The sequence below is a fragment of the Gymnoscopelus braueri genome (assembly GCF_963280865.1).
Source record: "Gymnoscopelus braueri genome assembly, chromosome: 17".
NCBI lineage: Eukaryota > Metazoa > Chordata > Actinopteri > Myctophiformes > Myctophidae > Gymnoscopelus > Gymnoscopelus braueri.
In genome coordinates, this window is record NC_137617.1 from 382,281 (window position 1) to 388,280 (window position 6,000).

A 6,000-nucleotide genomic window follows, 5' to 3' on the forward strand; every position below is an offset into this window, starting at 1 on the left:
AGAAAAGGGCCCTTTTCAGTGCATAGCCTATACAAATTGGACACTGGACAGGAGACGGTGCTTAGTGCCGGAACTTCTGAGGTACGCACGCGTTCGGGGAGACCCCCTCTACACAGCCACACTCTCCGCTAAGCGGCACTAAGGTGTAAAAAAAAGTGGCGGGCCGTCCAGTGAGGTCAAGGGTCAGAAAAGGGCCCTTTTCAGTGCATAGCCTATACAAATTGGACACTGGACAGGAGACGGTGCTTAGTGCCGGAACTTCTGAGGTACGCACGCGTTCGGGGAGACCCCCTCTACACAGCCACACTCTCCGCTAAGCGGCACTAAGGTGTAAAAAAAAGTGGCGGGCCGTCCAGTGAGGTCAAGGGTCAGAAAAGGGCCCTTTTCAGTGCATAGCCTATACAAATTGGACACTGGACAGGAGACGGTGCTTAGTGCCGGAACTTCTGAGGTACGCACGCGTTCGGGGAGACCCCCTCTACACAGCCACACTCTCCGCTAAGCGGCACTAAGGTGTAAAAAAAAGTGGCGGGCCGTCCAGTGAGGTCAAGGGTCAGAAAAGGGCCCTTTTCAGTGCATAGCCTATACAAATTGGACACTGGACAGGAGACGGTGCTTAGTGCCGGAACTTCTGAGGTACGCACGCGTTCGGGGAGACCCCCTCTACACAGCCACACTCTCCGCTAAGCGGCACTAAGGTGTAAAAAAAAGTGGCGGGCCGTCCAGTGAGGTCAAGGGTCAGAAAAGGGCCCTTTTCAGTGCATAGCCTATACAAATTGGACACTGGACAGGAGACGGTGCTTAGTGCCGGAACTTCTGAGGTACGCACGCGTTCGGGGAGACCCCCTCTACACAGCCACACTCTCCGCTAAGCGGCACTAAGGTGTAAAAAAAAGTGGCGGGCCGTCCAGTGAGGTCAAGGGTCAGAAAAGGGCCCTTTTCAGTGCATAGCCTATACAAATTGGACACTGGACAGGAGACGGTGCTTAGTGCCGGAACTTCTGAGGTACGCACGCGTTCGGGGAGACCCCCTCTACACAGCCACACTCTCCGCTAAGCGGCACTAAGGTGTAAAAAAAAGTGGCGGGCCGTCCAGTGAGGTCAAGGGTCAGAAAAGGGCCCTTTTCAGTGCATAGCCTATACAAATTGGACACTGGACAGGAGACGGTGCTTAGTGCCGGAACTTCTGAGGTACGCACGCGTTCGGGGAGACCCCCTCTACACAGCCACACTCTCCGCTAAGCGGCACTAAGGTGTAAAAAAAAGTGGCGGGCCGTCCAGTGAGGTCAAGGGTCAGAAAAGGGCCCTTTTCAGTGCATAGCCTATACAAATTGGACACTGGACAGGAGACGGTGCTTAGTGCCGGAACTTCTGAGGTACGCACGCGTTCGGGGAGACCCCCTCTACACAGCCACACTCTCCGCTAAGCGGCACTAAGGTGTAAAAAAAAGTGGCGGGCCGTCCAGTGAGGTCAAGGGTCAGAAAAGGGCCCTTTTCAGTGCATAGCCTATACAAATTGGACACTGGACAGGAGACGGTGCTTAGTGCCGGAACTTCTGAGGTACGCACGCGTTCGGGGAGACCCCCTCTACACAGCCACACTCTCCGCTAAGCGGCACTAAGGTGTAAAAAAAAGTGGCGGGCCGTCCAGTGAGGTCAAGGGTCAGAAAAGGGCCCTTTTCAGTGCATAGCCTATACAAATTGGACACTGGACAGGAGACGGTGCTTAGTGCCGGAACTTCTGAGGTACGCACGCGTTCGGGGAGACCCCCTCTACACAGCCACACTCTCCGCTAAGCGGCACTAAGGTGTAAAAAAAAGTGGCTAGCCGTCCAGTGCGGTCAAGGGTCAGAAAAGGGCCCTTTTCAGTGCATAGCCTATACAAATTGGACACTGGACAGGAGACGGTGCTTAGTGCCGGAACTTCTGAGGTACGCACGCGTTCGGGGAGACCCCCTCTACACAGCCACACTCTCCGCTAAGCGGCACTAAGGTGTAAAAAAAAGTGGCGGGCCGTCCAGTGAGGTCAAGGGTCAGAAAAGGGCCCTTTTCAGTGCATAGCCTATACAAATTGGACACTGGACAGGAGACGGTGCTTAGTGCCGGAACTTCTGAGGTACGCACGCGTTCGGGGAGACCCCCTCTACACAGCCACACTCTCCGCTAAGCGGCACTAAGGTGTAAAAAAAAGTGGCGGGCCGTCCAGTGAGGTCAAGGGTCAGAAAAGGGCCCTTTTCAGTGCATAGCCTATACAAATTGGACACTGGACAGGAGACGGTGCTTAGTGCCGGAACTTCTGAGGTACGCACGCGTTCGGGGAGACCCCCTCTACACAGCCACACTCTCCGCTAAGCGGCACTAAGGTGTAAAAAAAAGTGGCGGGCCGTCCAGTGAGGTCAAGGGTCAGAAAAGGGCCCTTTTCAGTGCATAGCCTATACAAATTGGACACTGGACAGGAGACGGTGCTTAGTGCCGGAACTTCTGAGGTACGCACGCGTTCGGGGAGACCCCCTCTACACAGCCACACTCTCCGCTAAGCGGCACTAAGGTGTAAAAAAAAGTGGCGGGCCGTCCAGTGAGGTCAAGGGTCAGAAAAGGGCCCTTTTCAGTGCATAGCCTATACAAATTGGACACTGGACAGGAGACGGTGCTTAGTGCCGGAACTTCTGAGGTACGCACGCGTTCGGGGAGACCCCCTCTACACAGCCACACTCTCCGCTAAGCGGCACTAAGGTGTAAAAAAAAGTGGCGGGCCGTCCAGTGAGGTCAAGGGTCAGAAAAGGGCCCTTTTCAGTGCATAGCCTATACAAATTGGACACTGGACAGGAGACGGTGCTTAGTGCCGGAACTTCTGAGGTACGCACGCGTTCGGGGAGACCCCCTCTACACAGCCACACTCTCCGCTAAGCGGCACTAAGGTGTAAAAAAAAGTGGCGGGCCGTCCAGTGAGGTCAAGGGTCAGAAAAGGGCCCTTTTCAGTGCATAGCCTATACAAATTGGACACTGGACAGGAGACGGTGCTTAGTGCCGGAACTTCTGAGGTACGCACGCGTTCAGGGAGACCCCCTCTACACAGCCACACTCTCCGCTAAGCGGCACTAAGGTGTAAAAAAAGTGGCGGGCCGTCCAGTGAGGTCAAGGGTCAGAAAAGGGCCCTTTTCAGTGCATAGCCTATACAAATTGGACACTGGACAGGAGACGGTGCTTAGTGCCGGAACTTCTGAGGTACGCACGCGTTCGGGGAGACCCCCTCTACACAGCCACACTCTCCGCTAAGCGGCACTAAGGTGTAAAAAAAAGTGGCGGGCCGTCCAGTGAGGTCAAGGGTCAGAAAAGGGCCCTTTTCAGTGCATAGCCTATACAAATTGGACACTGGACAGGAGACGGTGCTTAGTGCCGGAACTTCTGAGGTACGCACGCGTTCGGGGAGACCCCCTCTACACAGCCACACTCTCCGCTAAGCGGCACTAAGGTGTAGAAAAAAGTGGCGGGCCGTCCAGTGAGGTCAGGGGTCAGAAAAGGGCCCTTTTCAGACAATAGTGTATACAAGTGGCCATACCCTAACCCAATAGTGTATACAAGTGGCCACACAACCCCACACCATAAAAGAATACAGACAGGCTTTGAAAGTTTAAAAAAAGACCTTTTAATTACTCTTTACTAATAAAACAGTGTACAATTTATCAAAAACAGAATATATATAAATACATTTTCCAATATTTGTTTTTAAACATTGCCAATTGTCTTAAGGTGGACTGAGAGGCTACTTTAGTAGTTTAGTAGTCACAGATTTGATCAATTTACTATATGTGTGTGTGTTAATAACAGCAAACATTATTCAAACACAATCATCATGCAAAACTGTAAAAATGTGGAAGTTCTAGGAAGTGCAAACCACACTCAAAAGTATAAAATGGTACTGCGTGCAACGTACCTAAGTGCAAAGATCACTCAAATGTATAATAAACGGGTACAACATGCAATGTACCAACGTGCAAACATCACTCAAATGTATAAAAAAGTATAACATGCAATATACTGAAGTGCAAACATCACTCAAAAGTGCAACACAGCAAACTTAAAGTGCAAACATTGTACACACACACACAAATTGATCAATAGATAGATGTACGTATATAAAGCAGAACCAGCTCAGTCCAAACATTGCATAGTCCTGTGCTCTAATGTTTGTTTTTAGATGATCACAGTAAGCACAAAGACAAAAGAAAAAAAGAAGAAAACATTTGATTAAATCAAAACCTAAAGGAAAAAAAGGAAGACCAAAATGATGTTCCCTCCTGGTGTCTTGGGAACATGTCAGTTCTGGTCCCTCGCATCCTCCATTTGTGACGTTCTCCTACAACAGACACAACAGAGCCTTTTAGGTAGTTTGTCCAAGATACAGTAAATCACAGTACATGCTTTAACTTTGTACTCAGATAAATATCTTTTTGCCTGACAACTCATGCATAACACAATCTCGCTTTTCACGGTGGCTTTTGAAAGTGTTGAGGCTCACATCAAACAGAACAGCTTTGGAAAACAAACAAGTGAAAATACCACAGCTGCTGCCGTCAGTTTGTTCTATGAAATTGGGACAACTGTGATAACACTCATATCTAAATGTAATACCCATACCTCTACCATACAATGCAAAGTACTGTAATGCTAAGTACCTTTGCAGTGGAAAAAATGCCTTAACCAGGTCTTGCTCATGCACACGTAGTGAATCCATTATCACAACATCTAATACTATAACATCACCATTCACTGTCTTTTTGGTGAAATCTACCGCGATGGCTCCCCAATGGGACTTATTTGCGTTGACGGGCAATATCACCAACTCGTAGTTCCACCAATTGCGTGATGCTCGTGGTACATCTGGGAGGACACTGATGTCATCACACCAAAAACTCTGTAACTGTTGGCTTACAAAAGTGCTGGGACAAATAAATGCATTTTTTTTTCTTTCAACACTCGAAAGCAAGAGCTTATGGTACTCATCGATCATCTTATCACTCAGCCACTCGTTATTCTCCACAGCTGCCGTTGGAATGGATCTCCCTTTTCTAGCCCTTGTCTGCTTGTGTAGTTTGCATCTGTCTGTGCATTTATGTTTTTGTTCGACCTGCTGAAAGTTGATTAGTTTCACACTATTAGTTTTCTCGTATGACACGACAAAGCAACTAGCTGTGGTCAGTATTTTTAGCATCAGCTCAAAGGTATAGCCTGCTGTGTCATTGGATGCTTTTGTCATGATATGCCATTGCTGGTCTTTACACGTGTACAATGACACATATGGTGACTTGTCAAAAAATGCACAAATGCTGGACACAGCATAATCATTTTGGTGGTACAGACAGGAGAGAGTGAACGTTTTGGGAATTTCTGCACCAGATCTTAGCAGGAGAAGTAAAGTCTGTGGGCTGTGAATTACTTGATAGGTTGATAAGCTTAAGTCCTGCTTACATGTTTCACATTGGTCAAGTTGAGCAGAACATATTTTGGCAACTGTGTCCAAGATGCCTTTTTGTGACACTTCAAGTGGCTGCACTATGAGTTCTGATATGTTCTTTCTAGATGGTACGGCCTGGTCACCACATTGAGTACAAATATAGCGACCAAGACTTTTAAGGCAAAGCAGGTCATTTCCAAGGAAAGGAGCCCCAAGTGTGTCATTCACAAAGCTGTTTAATATGTGGTACACGTCTGTCATAGAAAATTGCCGAGACACTAATGACACCACCTGAGTGTTGGCAAGTTTCTCAAGCGCTCTTTTAAACAATGCTGGGGACTGCGCTGCTGCTGCTGCTGCTGCAAGCCGTGTGTGACATTTTTGGAAAGCAGATGTCTGTTTTAGAAATGTTAGTATTGGTAATGGTATGGCTTCACACATATTGTGATTTGGTCTTTCATTGCAAAAAAACACATCCACACCATGGCCAATATCTTCCAAATTGTCCTCTATTGTGATAACAGCATTAAGTGATGCATCATTAC